Here is an 18,909-nt window from a genome sequence, read left to right on the forward strand (position 1 = left end):
ACAGTATAATGGGCCCCACATAGTCCTCCATACAGTGTAATAGGCCCCACATAGTCCTCCATACAGTATAATGGGCTCCACATTTCCTTTCATACAGTATAATGGGCCCCACATAGTCCTCCATACAGTATAATGGGCCCACATAGTCCTCCATACAGTATAATGGCCCCACATAGTCCTCCATACAGTATAATGGCCCCACATAGTCCTCCATACAGTATAATGGGTCCCACATAGTCCTCCACACAGTATAATGGCCCCACATAGTCCTCCATACAGTATAATGGCCCTACATAGTCCTCCGTACAGCATAATGGGCCCCACATAGTCCTCCATACAGTATAATGGACCCCACATAGTACTCCATAAAGTATAATGGCCCCACATAGTCCTCCATACAGTATAATGGGCCCACATAGTCCTCCATACAGTATAATGGGCCCACATAGTCCTCAATACAGTATAATGGCCCCACATAGTCCTCCATACAGTATAATGGGCCCCACATAGTCCTCCATGCAGAATGATGGCCCCACATAGTCCTCCATACAGTATAATGGGCCCCACATAGTCCTCCATACAGTGTAATAGGCCCCACATAGTCCTCCATACAGTATAAAGGGCACCACAGTCTTCCATATAGTATAATGGGCTCCACATAATCCTACATACAGAATAATGGCCTCACATAGTGCTCCATACAGTATAATGGGCCCCACATAGTCCTCCATAAAGTATAATGGCCCCACATAGTCCTCCATACAGTGTAATGGGTCCCACATAGTCCTCCATACAGTATAATGGCCCCACATAGTCCTCCATACAGTAAAATGGGCCCCACATAGTCCTCCATACAGTATAATGGTCCCATATAGTCCTCCATACAGTATAATGGCCCCACATACTCCTCCATACAGTAAAATGTGGCCCACATAGTCCTCCATACAGTATAATGGTCCCACATAGTCCTCCATACAGTATAATGGCCCCACATAGTCCTCCATACAGTATAATGGGCCCCACATAGTCCTCCATACAGTATAATGGGCCCCACATAGTCCTCCATACCGTATAATGGGCCCACATAGTCCTCCATGCAGAATGATGGCCCCACATAGTCCTCAATACAGTATAATGGGCCCCACATAGTCCTCCATACAGTGTAATAGGTCCCACATAGTCCTGCATACAGAATAATGAGCTCATATAGTCCTCCATACAGTATAATGGCCCCACATAGTCCTCCATACAGTATAATGGGCCCCACATAGGCCTCCATACAGTATAATGGGCCCCACATAGTCCTCCATACAGTATAATAGGCCCCACATAGTCCTCCATACAGTATAACGGGCACCACAGTCTTCCATATAGTATAATGGGCTCCACATAATCCTACATACAGAATAATGGCCTCACATAGTGCTCCATACAGTATAATGGGCCCCACATAGTCCTCCATAAAGTATAATGGCCCCACATAGTCCTCCATACAGTGTAATGGGTCCCACATAGTCCTCCATACAGTATAATGGCCCCACATAGTCCTCCATACAGTAAAATGGGCCCCACATAGTCCTCCATACAGTATAATGGTCCCATATAGTCCTCCATACAGTATAATGGCCCCACATAGTCCTCCATACAGTAAAATGTGGCCCACATAGTCCTCCATACAGTATAATGGTCCCACATAGTCCTCCATACAGTATAATGGCCCCACATAGTCCTCCATACAGTATAATGGGCCCCACATAGTCCTCCATACAGTATAATGGGCCGCACATAGTCCTCCATACCGTATAATGGGCCCACATAGTCCTCCATGCAGAATGATGGCCCCACATAGTCCTCAATACAGTATAATGGGCCCCACATAGTCCTCCATACAGTGTAATAGGTCCCACATAGTCCTGCATACAGAATAATGAGCTCATATAGTCCTCCATACAGTATAATGGCCCCACATAGTCCTCCATACAGTATAATGGGCCCCACATAGGCCTCCATACAGTATAATGGGCCCCACATAGTCCTCCATACAGTATAATAGGCCCCACATAGTCCTCCATATAGTATAATGGCACCACATAGTCCTCCATACAGTATAATGGGCCCCACATAGTCCTCCATACAGTATAATGGCCCCACATAGTCCTCCATACAGTATAATGAGCCCCACATAGTCCTCCATACAGAATAATGGCCCCACATAGTCCTCCATACAGAATAATGGCCTCACATATTCCTCCATACAGAATAATGGGCCCCACATTCGCTTCCATACACTATAATGGGTCCCACATAGTCCTCATACAGTATAATGGGTCCCATATTGCCTTCATACAGTATTATGGGCACCACATAGTCCTCCATACAGTATAATGGGCTCCACATAGTCCTCCATACAGTATAATGTTCCCCACATAGTCCTCCATACAGAATAATGAGCTCATATAGTCCTCCATACAGTATAATGGCCCCACATAGTCCTCCATACAGTATAATGGTCCCCACGTAGTCCTCCATAGAGTATAATGGTCCCCACATAGTCCTCCATACAGTACAATGGCCCCACATAGTCCTCCATACAGTATAATGGCCCCACATAGTCCTCCATACAGTGTAATGGACCCCACATAGTCTTCCATACAGTTTAATGGGCCCCACATAGTCCTCCATACAGTATAATGGCTCCACATAGTCCTCCATTCAGTATAATGGCACCACATAATCCTCCATACAGTATAATGGGCCCCACATAGTCCTCCATACAGAATAATGGCCTCACATAGTCCTCCATACAGAATAATGGGCCTCATATTCGCTTCCATACACTATAATGGGCCCCACATAGTCCTCCATACAATATAATGGGTCCCACATTGCCTTCATACAGTATAATTCGCCCCACATAGTCCTCCACATAGTATAATGGCACCACATGGTCCTCCATACAGTATAATGGGCCCCACATAGTCCTCCATACACTATAATGGGCCCACATAGTCCTCCATACAGTATAATGGCCCCACGTAGTCCTCCATACAGTGTAATAGGCCCCACATAGTTCTCCATACAGTATAATAGCCCCACATCGTCCTCCATACAGTATAATGGCCCCACATAGTCCTCCATACAGTGTAATAGGCCCCATATAGTCCTCCATACAGTTTAGTGGACCCCACATTCGCTTCCATACACTATAATGGGTCCCACATAGTCCTCATACAGTATAATGGGTCCCATATTGCCTTCATACAGTATTATGGGCACCACATAGTCCTCCATACAGTATAATGGGCTCCACATAGTCCTCCATACAGTATAATGTTCCCCACATAGTCCTCCATACAGAATAATGAGCTCATATAGTCCTCCATACAGTATAATGGCCCCACATAGTCCTCCATACAGTATAATGGTCCCCACGTAGTCCTCCATAGAGTATAATGGTCCCCACATAGTCCTCCATACAGTACAATGGCCCCACATAGTCCTCCATACAGTATAATGGCCCCACATAGTCCTCCATACAGTGTAATGGACCCCACATAGTCTTCCATACAGTTTAATGGGCCCCACATAGTCCTCCATACAGTATAATGGCTCCACATAGTCCTCCATTCAGTATAATGGCACCACATAATCCTCCATACAGTATAATGGGCCCCACATAGTCCTCCATACAGAATAATGGCCTCACATAGTCCTCCATACAGAATAATGGGCCTCATATTCGCTTCCATACACTATAATGGGCCCCACATAGTCCTCCATACAATATAATGGGTCCCACATTGCCTTCATACAGTATAATGCGCCCCACATAGTCCTCCACATAGTATAATGGCACCACATGGTCCTCCATACAGTATAATGGGCCCCACATAGTCCTCCATACACTATAATGGGCCCACATAGTCCTCCATACAGTATAATGGCCCCACGTAGTCCTCCATACAGTGTAATAGGCCCCACATAGTTCTCCATACAGTATAATAGCCCCACATCGTCCTCCATACAGTATAATGGCCCCACATAGTCCTCCATACAGTGTAATAGGCCCCATATAGTCCTCCATACAGTTTAGTGGACCCACCTAGTCCTCCATACAGTGTAATAGGCCCCACATAGTCCTCCATACAGTATAATGGGCCCCACATAGTCCTCCATATAGTATAATGGGCCCCACATAGTCCTCCATATAGTTTAATGGCACCACATAGTCCTCCATTCAGTATAATGGGCCCCACATAATCCTCCATACAGTATAATGGCCCCACATAGTCCTCCATAGAGAATAATGGCCTCACATATTCCTCTATACAGAATAATGGGCCCCTCATTCGCTTCCATACACTATAAAAGGTCCCACGTAGTCCTCATACAGTATAATGGGTCCCATATTGCCTTCATACAGTATTATGGGCACCACATAGTCCCCCATATAGTATAATGGGCTCACAGAGTCCTCCATACAGTATAATGGTCCCCACATAGTCCTCCATACAGTATAATGAGCTCATATAGTCCTCCATACAGTATAATCGCCCCACATAGTCCTCCATACAGTATAATGGTCCCCACATAGTCCCCCATACAGTATAATGCTCCCACATAGTCCACCATACAGTATAATGGTCCCCACATAGTCCTCCATACAGTACTATGGCCCCACAGAGTCCTCCATACAGTATAATGGCCCTACATAGTCCTCCAAACAGTATAATGGGCCCCACATAGTCTTCCATACAGTATAATGTGCCCCACATAGTCCTCCATACAGAATAATGGCCCCACATAGTCCTCCATACAGTATAATGGCTCCAAGTAGTCCTCCATACAGTATAATGGCCCCACATAGTCCTCCATACAGTATAATGGCCCCACATAGTCCTCATACAGTACAATGGCCCCACATAGTCCTCCATATAGTATAATGGCCCCACATAGTCCTCCATACAGTTTAGTGGCCCCACATAGTCCTCCCTACAGTATAATGAGCCCCACATAGTCCTCCAAACAGTATAATGGGCTCCACATAGTCCTCCATACAGTATAATTGGCTCATCATAGTCCTCCATACAGTATACAGGGCCCCACATAGTTCTCCATCCAGAATAATGGGCCCCACATAGTGCTCCTTACAGTATAATGGGCCCCAGATAGTCCTCCATACAGTATAATGGCCCCACATAGTCCTCCATACAGTATAATGGGCACCACATAGTCCTCCATACAGTATAATGGGCTCCACATAGTCCTCCATACAGTATAATTGGCCCCACACCGTCCTCCATACAGTATAATGGGCCCCACATAGTCCTCCATACAGAATAACGGGCCCCACATAGTGCTTTATACAGAATAATGGCCCCACATAGTCCTCCATACATTATAATGGCCTCACATAGTCCTCCATACTGTATAATGGCATCACATAGTCCTCCATACGGTATAATGGCCCCACATAGTCCTCCATACAGAATAATGGGCCCCACATAGTGCTTTATACAGAATAATGGCCCCACATAGTCCTCCATACAGTATAATGGTCCCACATAGTCCTCCATACAGAATAATGGGCCCCACATAATCCTCCATACAGTATAATGGGCCCCACATAGTCCTCCATACAGTATAATGGGCCTCACATAGTCCTCCATATAGTATAATGGCCCCACATAGTCCTCCATACAGTATAATGAGCCTCACATAGTCCTCTATACAGAATAATGGCCCCACATAGTCCTCCATACAGTATAATGGCCCCACATAGTCCTCCATACAGAATAACGGGCCTCACATAGTCCTCCATACAGTATAATGGCCCCACATAGTCCTCCATACAGTATAATGGGCACCACATAGTCCTCCATACAGTATAAAGGGCCCCACATTGTCCTCCATACAGTTTATTGGCCCCACATAGTCCTCTATACAGTATAATGGGCCCCACATAGTCCTCCATGATGTATAATGGGCCCCACATAGTCCTCCATACAGTATAATGGCTCCACATCGTCCTTCATACAGTATAATGGGCCCCCGCATAGTCCTCCATACATTATAATGGGCCCCACATTGTCCTCCATATAGTTTTTTGGCCCCACATAGTCCTCCATACAGTATAATGGCCCCACATAGCCCTCCATACAGTATACTGACCCCACATAGCCCTCCATACAGTATAATGGGCCCCCGCATAGTCCTCCATACAGTATAATGGGCCCCACATTGTCCTCCATACAGTTTTTTGGCCCCACATAGTCCTCCATACAGTATAATGGCCCCACATAGCCCTCCATACAGTATACTGACCCCACATAGCCCTCCATACAGTATAATGGGCCCCATGTACCATGCAGAGTTTACCATGTACCATGCAGAGTTTACCATGTACCATGCAGAGTTTACCATGCACCATGCAGAGTTTACCATGTACCATGCAGAGTTTACCATGTATCATACAGAGTTTACCATGTACCATGCAGAGTTTACCATGTACCATGCAGAGTTTGCCATGTACCATGCAGAGCTTACCGTGTACCATGCAGAGTTTACCATGTACCATGCAGAGTTTACCATGTACCATACAGAGTTTACCATGTACCATGCAGAGTTTACCATGCACCATGCAGAGTTTACCATGTACCATGCAGAGTTTACCGTGTACCATGCAGAGTTTACCATGTACCATGCAGAGTTTACCATGTACCATACAGAGTTTACCATGTACCATGCAGAGTTTACCATGCACCATGCAGAGTTTACCATGTACCATGCAGAGTTTACCATGTACCATGCAGAGTTTACCATGTACCATACAGAGTTTACCATGCACCATGCAGAGTTTGCCATGTACCATGCAGAGTTTACCATGTACCATGCAGAGTTTACCATGTACCATGCAGAGTTTACCATGCACCATGCACAGTTTGCCATGTACCATGCAGAGTTTGCCGTGTACCATGCAGAGTTTACCGTGTACCATGCAGAGTTTACCATGTACCATGCAGAGTTTGCCATGTACCATGCAGAGTTTGCCATGTACCATGCAGAGTTTACCGTGTACCATGCAGAGTTTACCGTGTACCATGTAGAGTTTACCATGTACCATGCAGAGTTTGCCGTGTACCATGCAGAGTTTACCGTGTACCATGCAGAGTTTACCGTGTACCATGTAGAGTTTACCATGTACCATGCAGAGTTTACCATGTACCATACAGAGTTTACCATGTACCATACAGAGTTTACCATGTACCATGCAGAGTTTGCCATGTACCATGCAGAGTTTGCCATGTACCATGCAGAGTTTACCGTGTACCATGCAGAGTTTACCGTGTACCATGTAGAGTTTACCATGTACCATGCAGAGTTTGCCGTGTACCATGCAGAGTTTACCGTGTACCATGCAGAGTTTACCGTGTACCATGTAGAGTTTACCATGTACCATGCAGAGTTTACCATGTACCATACAGAGTTTTCCATGTACCATGCAGAGTTTACCATGTACCATGCAGAGTTTACCATGTACCATGCAGAGTTTACCATGCACCATGCAGAGTTTACCATGTACCTTGCAGAGTTTACCATGTACCTTGCAGAGTTTACCATGTACCATGCAGAGTTTACCATTTATGCTCTAAGTGAATTCTGCTTTAATCTCCTGTAACAGAAACTTAGGGCATGTGCAGACGATCAGTAAACTCTGCGGATTGGACGCAGCACACTGGCGCTGTGTGCAATCCGCAGCGGCCAGATGTTACAGCATAGTGGATGGGATTTGTACAAATCCCATGCCCACTATGCATCTCCGTGCACCTGCAGATCACCTGCGGAGACAGACATGCGGCGCGTGTGCACAGACCTCAGCATGCCAATTTCTCTTGCGGAGACGCTGGTCTCCACAAGAGAAATTCTACCAGTGCAATGGATAGGATGCGGTGAATGGTTCAATGAACACATGCGGCTTCACCTGCGTGTAGCGCTTTGAATGCAGCATCAAGTATAAAGTATACTGCTTTCAAAGCGCTACCATTTCTGACGGTGTGCACATACCCTTATTCTGAACCCAAGTGCAAACTCTTCACGATCAGCCAGCAATAATGTTACGTTGTGCACGATCTGGGGTCTGCAGACCATCATTGTGGATACTATGTGTCACAGGTGCACAGCACAGGTGTTCTACCAGTATTATACAGCTCCCTAGTTAATGGTCCCATGTGTCATTCCAGTGTGTTACCAGCTTGCTGTTCACAGCTCTCTACCCCTCTCTTGTTGTCTCATATTATCCAGTTTCTGAGTATCGTAAAGTTTTAAAAACAAAATCTGATGTAACGTTACTTTTTTTTTACAGCCCTTTCCCACATCAGAGTCCATCCTTTGTCTTCGGTTGGTTGGCTCCGGACAGAAGTTTAACGACTGAAGGGTTAGAGATTGCCAACGTATTGTATGTCACAAATCTGCTCCATTTTCTCAGAAAAACTCAAGGATTCATCAAAAACAAATGGCCTCAGGGGGAAGTAGAAAAATCTGAGAGTGATCGACTGCTGGAGTGGCTGCCGAGTGCTGTGCGCTTTATGGCCGTGCCAATCCTATCTCTCCACATCCCAACAAAGCCCCACTGTATGAATCTTCATTCGGCAGGAATGCGCTGCGTCTGGATCCGCGGCTCATGCCCGACAGCAGCTGCACTAAGACAACTCTCACTCACCCAACGTGTTTCTTTTCGGAATTCTTTCTGTCGCGCACACAACAGCTGCAATTTGCGCCGCGCTCTAACAATTATTTCACAGCCTTCAAATTTTTTTTCTCTCATCATAAAAAGAAGCAAAGTCAGAGGATGAAGGAATGAGCCAGCTAATCAGAAACAGACCATGACAGGCCTGCTGCACTCTACACGACTTTTGCCATCCTACTCATCCCAGTGAGAAAGACATGTGTTTCCATAGTCTAGAGAAGGTTGTTTTAGTCTGGTTTTACAAGCCGGACTATTTACTGCTGCAAGTGCCAGTCCGGTAAAGTAATAGAATCACATAGGAGCAGTATTATAGTAGTTATATTCTTGTACATAGGGGCAGTATTATAGTAGTTATATTCTTCTACATAGGGGCAGTATTATAGAAGTTATATTCCTGTACATAGCAGCAGTATTATAGTAGTTATATTCTTGTACACAGGAGCAGTATTATAGTAGTTATATTCTTGTACATAGGGGCAGTATTATAGTAGTTATATTCGTATACATAGGAGCAGTATTATAGTACTTATATTCTTGTACATAGGAGCAGTATTATAGTAGTTATATTCTTGTACATAGGGGGCAGAATTATAGTAATTAGATTCTTGTACATAGGGGCAATATTATAGCAGTTATATTCTTGTACATAAGAGCAGTATTATAGTAGTTATATTCTTCTACATAAGAGCAGTATTATAGTAGTTATATTCTTGTACATAGGAGGCAATATTATAGTAACTATATTCTTGTACATAGGGGCAATATTATAGTAGTTATATTCTTATACATAAGAGCAGTATTATAGTAGTTATATTCTTCTACATAGGGGCAGTATTATAGTAGTTATATTATTGTACATAGGGAGCAGTATTATAGTAGTTATATTCTTGTACATAGGAGCAGTATTATAGTAGTTATATTCTTGTACATAGGAGCAGTATTATAGTAGTTATATTCTTGTACATAAGAGCATTATTATAGTAGTTATATTCTTCTACATAGGGGCAGTATTATAGTAGTTATATTATTCTACATATGAGCAGTATTATAGTAGTTATATTCTTTTACATAGGGGCAGTATTATAGTAGCTATATTCTTGTACATAGAGTGCAGTAATATAGTAGTTATATTCTTATACATAGGGGCAGTATTATAATAGTTATATTCTTGTACATAGAGTGCAGTAATATAGTAGTTATATTCTTCTACATAGGGGCAGTAATATAGTATTTATATTCTTGTACATAGGAGCAGTATTATAGTAGTTATATTCTTCTACATAGGAGGTAGTATTATAGTAGTTATATTCTTGTACATAGGGGGCAGAATTATAGTAATTAGATTCTTGTACATAGGGGCAATATTATAGCAGTTATATTCTTGTACATAAGAGCAGTATTATAGTAGTTATATTCTTCTACATAAGAGCAGTATTATAGTAGTTATATTCTTGTACATAGGAGGCAATATTATAGTAACTATATTCTTGTACATAGGGGCAATATTATAGTAGTTATATTCTTATACATAAGAGCAGTATTATAGTAGCTATATTCTTCTACATAAGAGCAGTATTATAGTAGTTATATTCTTCTACATAGGGGCAGTATTATAGTAGTTATATTATTGTACATAGGGAGCAGTATTATAGTAGTTATATTCTTGTACATAGGAGCAGTATTATAGTAGTTATATTCTTGTACATAGGAGCAGTATTATAGTAGTTATATTCTTGTACATAAGAGCATTATTATAGTAGTTATATTCTTCTACATAGGGGCAGTATTATAGTAGTTATATTATTCTACATATGAGCAGTATTATAGTAGTTATATTCTTTTACATAGGGGCAGTATTATAGTAGCTATATTCTTGTACATAGAGTGCAGTAATATAGTAGTTATATTCTTATACATAGGGGCAGTATTATAATAGTTATATTCTTGTACATAGAGTGCAGTAATATAGTAGTTATATTCTTCTACATAGGGGCAGTAATATAGTATTTATATTCTTGTACATAGGAGCAGTATTATAGTAGTTATATTCTTCTACATAGGAGGTAGTATTATAGTAGTTATATTCTTCTACATAGGAGCAGTATTATAGTAGTTATATTCTTGTACATAGGGGCAGTATTAAAGTAGTTATATTCATGTACATAGGAGCAGTATTATAGTAGTTATATTCTTGTATATAGGAGCAGTATTATAGTAGTTATATTCTTGTATATAGGAGCAGTATTATGGTAGTTATATTCTTCTACATAGGGGCAGTATTATAGTAGTTATATTCTTCTACATAGGAGGCAGTATTATAGTAGTTATATTCATGTACATAGGAGCAGTATTATAGTAGCTATATTCTTGTACATAGGAGCAGTATTATAGTAGTTATATTCTTGTACATAGGAGCAGTATTATAGTAGCTATATTCTTGTGCATAGGAGCAGTATTATAGTAGTTATATTCTTGTACATAGGAGCAGTATTATAGTAGTTATATTCTTCTACATAGGGGCAGTATTATAGTAGTTATATTCTTGTACATAGGAGCAGTATTATAGTAGTTATATTCTTGTACATAGGAGCAGTATTATAGTAGTTATATTCTTGTACATAGGAGCAGTATTATAGTAGTTATATTCTTGTACATAGAGGCAGTATTATAGTAGTTATATTCTTGTACATAGGGGCAGTATTATAGTAGTTATATTCTTGTACATAGGGGGCAGTATTATAGTAGTTATATTCTTGTACATAGGGGCAGTATTATAGTAGATATATTCTTGTGCATAAGAGCAGTATTATAGTAGTTATATTCTTGTACATAGGGGGCAGTATTATAGTAGTTATATTCTTGTACATAGGAGCAGTATTATAGTAGTTATATTCTTGTACATAGGAGCAGTATTATAGTAGTTATATTCTTGTACATAGGAGCAGTATTATAGTAGTTATATTCTTGTACATAGGAGCAGTATTATAGTAGTTATATTCTTCTACATAGCAGGCAGTATTATAGTAGTTATATTCTTGTACATAGGAGCAGTATTATAGTAGCTATATTCTTGTACATAGGAGCAGTATTATAGTAGTTATATTCTTGTATATAGGAGCAGTATTATGGTAGTTATATTCTTCTACATAGGGGCAGTATTATAGTAGTTATATTCTTCTACATAGGAGGCAGTATTATAGTAGTTATATTCATGTACATAGGAGCAGTATTATAGTAGCTATATTCTTGTACATAGGAGCAGTATTATAGTAGTTATATTCTTGTACATAGGAGCAGTATTATAGTAGCTATATTCTTGTGCATAGGAGCAGTATTATAGTAGTTATATTCTTGTACATAGGAGCAGTATTATAGTAGTTATATTCTTCTACATAGGGGCAGTATTATAGTAGTTATATTCTTGTACATAGGAGCAGTATTATAGTAGTTATATTCTTGTACATAGGAGCAGTATTATAGTAGTTATATTCTTGTACATAGGAGCAGTATTATAGTAGTTATATTCTTGTACATAGGGGCAGTATTATAGTAGTTATATTCCTGTACATAGGGGCAGTATTATAGTAGTTATATTCTTATACATAGGAGCTGTATTATAGTAGTTACATTCTTGTACATAGGGGGCAGTATTATAGCAGTTATATTCTTGTACATAGGAGCAGTATTATAGTAGTTATACTCTTGTACATAGGAGCAGTATTATAGTAGTTATATTCCTGTACATAGGGGCAGTATTATAGTAGTTATATTCTTGTACATAGGGACAGTATTATAGTAATTATATTCTTGTGCATAAGGAGCAGTATTATAGTAGTTATAGTCTTGTACATAGGGGGCAGTATTATAGTAGTTATATTCTTGTACATAGGGGGCAGTATTATAGTAGTTATATTCTTGTACATAGGGGGCAGTATTATAGTAGTTATATTCTTATACAATGGAGCAGTATTATAGTAGTTATATTCTTGTACTTAATGTAAGGTAGCTAACGGACGCATAGTTGACGGGAGGTATGTATCACAGAGATGGCTGTTCTCTGTGATGTAAAGCAGTGGGCAGAGGCGCTGGCGCCATACTTGATGGAGGAGCTCTAGAAGGCTTTCTGTGACTTAGCTTTGCAGGATGCTAAGAAGTATGGCAAGCTAAAAAACAAAATTTTGGCGCACTTGGTTAACACGAGGTTCTGACAGAGCCACACGTGCGGGTGAACTTGAAGTCATATCGAATTCCTGAGGCCCGATGAGAATTTATCTCCAAAGAATTGAGTCGTATGTTGAAAATCTGGGCCATTGAGGAATCCAAGCCCGATTGTCCTGGTCTCAAAACCCGATGGCGAATGGAGATTCTGCAATGACTGTCGGAAGTTGAATGAGGTCTCCAAATTCGATGCATATCCGATGCCGCGTGTCAAGCTAATCGAGAGACTTGGGCCAGCAAGGTACATAACCACCTTGGATTTAACAAAGGGATATTGGCAGATCCTCATGTCACAGGGAGCCAAGGAGAAGACTGTGTTTTCTACGCTGGACGGATGCTTCCAATATGTCAGGATGCCGTTTGGACTGCGGGGGGCCCCAGTCACCTTTCACCATGGACCGAATCCTTGCACCCCATAAGAAATACCTCGCGGCATACCTGGACAATATTGTAATCTTCAGTCCAAACTGGCGAAGTCATCTGGAAAAGGTCCAGGTGGTGTTTGATGCTCTAAGGAAGGTGGGGTTTTCATTAAATCAAAAAAAAAATGTGCCATGGGGAAAGAAGAAGGCAAATACCTGGGATATGTAGTGGGTAGAGGCGAGATCAAACCTCAAATCAGTAAAGTGGAGGCCATCCAAACCTGGTTGAGACCGCTGTCGAAGAAGCAAGTTAGAGCCTTTCTGGGAATCGTGGGATACTACAGGAGGTTCATCCCAAACTTCGCCATGATGGCCGCTCCCCTGACTGACCTCCTTATGGGGGCGAAATTAGTAATGGCCAAATGAGCTGCAGAGGCGGAAACGGCCTCTCAAGAAATGAAAAGGGCTCTGTATAAGCAACTAGTTCTGGTTGCCCTAGACTTCAAGAAAGAATTTATACTCCAAACAGATGCCTCCGATATCAGTTTAGAAGTCCTTTACCAGGAGATACCCGCGGAGGAGCACCCTGTTCTCTACCTGAGTAGGAAGCTATCATAGTCTGAGTAGAATTATGCTGTCATAGAAAAGGAATGCTTGGCCATAATGTGGCAGTGGACACGTTAAGGTACTATCTGTTAGGATGAAAGTTTAGATTGGTATCCGACCATGCCCCACTCAGATGCATGAGGGAAAAAAAAGGAAAAATGCTAGGGTCACCGGCTGTTTTTTAGCCCTACAGGATTTTAACTTTTATGTAGAACATAGAGCAGGGAAGCTACATGGAAATGCCGATGTCCTATCGAGGATCCACTGTCTAGTAGCAGAAGGTGTCAAGTCCCACGGCTTTAGGCAGAGGGGGGAGATATGTAAGGTAGCTAATGGACACATAATTGATGGAAGGTATGTATCACAGAGATGGCTGTCCTTTGTAATGTAATCTGGGAATGTTGCACTAGTGCAAGTAAGCACTAAGATAACGGTTTAGTGCATTTGGGACCGGGTTACGGGTAGTTGGAGAGATGGACGGGTCTGGCTATCCACATACTTCACCTCTGGGTGTGGTTAAGAGGTTATAATGGAGTTCGTTGTTTGACACCTGGTCTGTGTCTGGAGGGAGAAGGCTTCCTGTGTGTTGTTGTCTCTAGACTAAGCCAGTGAACTGGATGCTATCCAGCCGGTGTGCCCACAGGACTGGCTAACCAGAAACTTTGCCTAAAGGACTGTTTGCTTTGTTTGCCTGCACTAAAGACTGTTTGTTTTCCTTTTGCTTTTGGCCGGTTTATGAAGCAATAAACCAACATGGACAATTAATTGAAAACGCTTCCTGTTTGCCTTCCGACGCACCAAAGTGAGTAGAAACCCTACAATAGGGTCAGTATTATAGTAGTTATATTCTTGTACATAGGAGGCAGTATTATATTAGTTACAGTCTGGAAAATAAGTATTTGATACACTTCCGATTTTGCCAGTTTTCCCACCTGCAAAGAATGGAGAGATCTGTAATTTTTATCCTAGGTATACTTCAACTGTGAGAGACAGAATCTAAATATAAAAGCAGAAAATCACATTGTATGATTTTTAAATAATTAAATTGCCTTTTATTACATGAAACAAGTATCTGATCACCGATCCACCAGCAAGAATTCTGGCTCTCACAGACCTGTTAGTTTTTCTTTAAGAAGTCCTCCTGCTCTGCACTCATTACCTGTATTAATTGCACCTGTTTGAACTTGTTACCTATATAAAAGACACCTGTCCACACACTCAATCAATCACACTCCAACCTCTCCACCATGGCCAAGACCAAAGAGCTGTCTAAGGACACCAGGGACAAAATTGTAGACTGCACGAGGCTGGGATGGGCTACAGGACAATAGGCAAGCAGCTTGGTGAGAAGGCAACAACTGTTAGCACAATTATTAGAAAATGGAAGAAACACAAGATGACTGTCAATCTTCCTCTGTCTGGGGCTCTAGGCAAGATCTTGCCTCTTGGGGTAAGGATGATTCTGAGAAAGGTCAGGAATCAGCCCATAACTAGATGGGAGGACCTGGTCAATGATCTCGAGAGAGCTGGGACCACAGTCTCAAACATTACTGTTAGTAACACACGCCAGCACATAGCCAGGCCCGCTTGAAGTTTGCCAATAACCATCTGGATGATCCAGAGGAGGCATGGGAGAAGGTCATGTAGTCAGATGAGACCAAAATAGAACATTTTGGAAACAACTCCACTCGCCGTGTTTGGAGGAAGAAGAAGGATGCGTGCAACCCCAAGAACACCGTCTCAACCGTGAAGCATGGTGGGGGGAACATCATACTTTGGGGGTGCTTTTCTGCAAAGGGGATAGGACGACTGCACCGCATTGAAATGAGGATTGATGGGGTCATGTATCGCAAGATTTTGGCCAACAACCTCCTTCCCTCAGTAAGATCATTGAAGATGGTTCATGGTTGGGTCTTCCAGCATGACAATGACCCGAAACACACAGCCAGGGCAGCTAAGGAGTGGCTCCGTAAGAAGCATCTCAAGGTCCTGGAGTGGCCTAGCCAGTCTCAAGACCTGAACCCAATAGAAAATCTTTGGAAGAAGCTGAAACTCAATGTTGCCCAGCATCGGCCCCGAAACCTGAAAGATCTGGAGAAGATCTGTATGGAGGAGGGGGCCAAAATCCCTGCTGCAGAGTGTGCAAACCTGGTCAAGAACTACAGGAAACGTCTGACCTCTGTAATTGTAACAAAGGTTTCTGCATCAAATATTAAGTTATGTCTCTCTATTGTATCAAATACCTGTTAAATGCAATAAAGTGCAAATTAATTCTGTAAAAATCATACAATGTGATTTTTTTTTTTTTTTTAGATTCTGTCTCTCACAGTTGAAGTGACCTACGATAAAAATTACAGACCTCTCCATTCTCTGTAGGTGGGAAAACTTGCAAAATCGGCAGTGTATCAAATACTTATTTTCTCCACTCTATATTCTTGTTCAAAGGAGCAGTATTATAGTAGAATATATTATTGTACATAGGAGCAGTATTATAGTAGTTATATTCTTGTACATAGGAGCAGTATTATAGTAGTTATATTCTTGTACATAGGAGCAGTATTATAGTAGTTATATTCTTGTACATAGGAGCAGCATTATAGTAGTTATATTCTTGTACATAGGAGCAGTATTATAGTAGTTATATTCTTGTACATAGGGGGCAGTATTATAGTAGTTATATTCTTGTACATAGAGGGTAGTATTATAGTAGCTATATTCTTGTACATAGGAGCAGTATTATAGTAGTTATATTCTTGTACATAGGGAGCAGTATTATAGTAGTTATATTCTTGTACATAGGGGCAGTATTATAGTAGTTATATTCTTGTACATAGAGGGCAGTATTATAGTAGTTATATTCTTGTACATAGGGGGCAGTATTATAGTAGTTATATTCTTGTACATAGGGGGCAGTTTTATAGTAGATATATTCTTGTACATAGGGGCAGTATTATAGTAGATATATTCTTGTACATAGGAGCAGTATTATAGTAGTTATATTCTTGTACATAGGAGCAGTATTATAGTAGTTATATTCTTGTACATAGGGGCAGTATTATAGTAGTTATATTCTTGTACATAGGGGGCAGTATTATAGTAGTTATATTCTTGTACATAGGGGCAGTATTATAGTAGTTATAGTCTAGTACATAGGAGCAGTATTATAGTAGTTATATTCTTGTACATAGGAGCAGTATTATAGTAGTTATATTGTACATAGGAGCAGTATTATAGTAGTTATATTCTTCTACATAGGGGGCAGTATTATAGTAGTTATATTCTTGTACATAGGGGCAGTATTATAGTAGTTATATTCTTGTACATAGGGGCAGTATTATAGTAGTTATATTCTTGTACATAGGAGCAGTATTATAGTAGTTATATTCTTGTACATAGGGGCACTATTATAGTAGTTATATTCTTGTACATAGGAGCAGTATTATAGCAGTTATATTCTTGTACATAGGAGCAGTATTATAGTAGTTATATTCTTGTACATAAGAGCAGTATTATAGTAGGTATATCCTTGTTCAAAGGAGCAGTATTATAGTAGTTATATTCTTGTACATAGGGAGCAGTATTATAGTAGTTAAATTCTTGTACATAGGGGGCAGTTTTATAGTAGATATATTCTTGTACATAGGGGCAGTATTATAGTAGTTATATTCTTGTACATAGGGGGCAGTATTATAGTAGTTATATTCTAGTACATAGGAGCAGTATTATAGTAGTTATATTCTTGTACATAGGAGCAGTATTATAGTAGTTATATTCTTGTACATAGGGGCAGTATTATAGTAGTTATATTCTTGTACATAGGGGCAGTATTATAGTAGTTATATTCTTGTTCATAGGAGCAGTATTATAGTAGTTATATTCTTGTACATAGGGGCACTATTATAGTAGTTATATTCTTGTACATAGGAGCAGTATTATAGTAGTTATATTCTTGTACATAGGAGCAGTATTATAGTAGTTATATTCTTGTACATAGGAGCAGTATTATAGTAGTTGTATTCTTGTACATAGGAGCAGTATTATAGTAGTTATATTCTTGTACATAGGGGGCAGTATTATAGTAGTTATGTTCTTGTACATAGGAGCAGTATTATAGTAGTTATATTCTTGTACATAGGGGGCAGTATTATAGTAGTTATATTCTTGTACATAGGGGCAGTATTATAGTAATTATATTCTTGTACATAGGAGCAGTATTATAGTAGTTATATTCTTGTACACAGGAGCAGTATTATAGTAGTTATATTCTTGTACATAGGAGCGGTATTATAGCAGTTATATTCTTATATATAGGGGCAGTATTATAGAAGTTATGTTCTTGTACATTGGAGCAGTATTGTAGTAGTTATATTCTGGTACATAGGGGCAGTATTATAGTAGCTACATTCTTGTACATAGGAGCTTCATTATAGTAGTTATATTCTTGTACATAGGAGCAGTATTATAGTAATTATATTCTTGTACATAGGAGCAGTATTATAGTAATTATATTCTTGTACATAGGAGCAGTATTATAGTAGTTATATTCTTGTACATAGGAGCAGTATTATAGTAGTTATATTCTTGTACATAGGGGCAGTATTATAGTAGTTATATTCTTGTACATAGGGGGCAGTATTATAGTAGTTATATTCTAGTACATAGGAGCAGTGTTATAGTAGTTATATTCTTGTACATAGGGGCAGTATTCTAGTAGTTATATTCTTGTACATAGTAGCAGTATTATAGTATTTATATTATTGTACATAGGGGCAGTATTGTAGTAGTTATATTCTTGTACATAGGAGCGGTATAATAGTAGTTATATTCTTGTACATAGGGGGCAGTATTATAGTAGTTATATTCTTGTACATAGGAGCAGTATTATAGTAGTTATATTCTTGTACATAGGGGGCAGTATTATAGTAGTTATATTCTTGTACATAGGAGCAGTATTATAGTAGTTATATTCTTGTACAT

The sequence above is a fragment of the Phyllobates terribilis genome, unplaced genomic scaffold (genome assembly GCF_046119375.1).
Source record: "Phyllobates terribilis strain yellow unplaced genomic scaffold, ASM4611937v1 Scaffold_9__5_contigs__length_417890890, whole genome shotgun sequence".
Classification (NCBI taxonomy): domain Eukaryota; kingdom Metazoa; phylum Chordata; class Amphibia; order Anura; family Dendrobatidae; genus Phyllobates; species Phyllobates terribilis.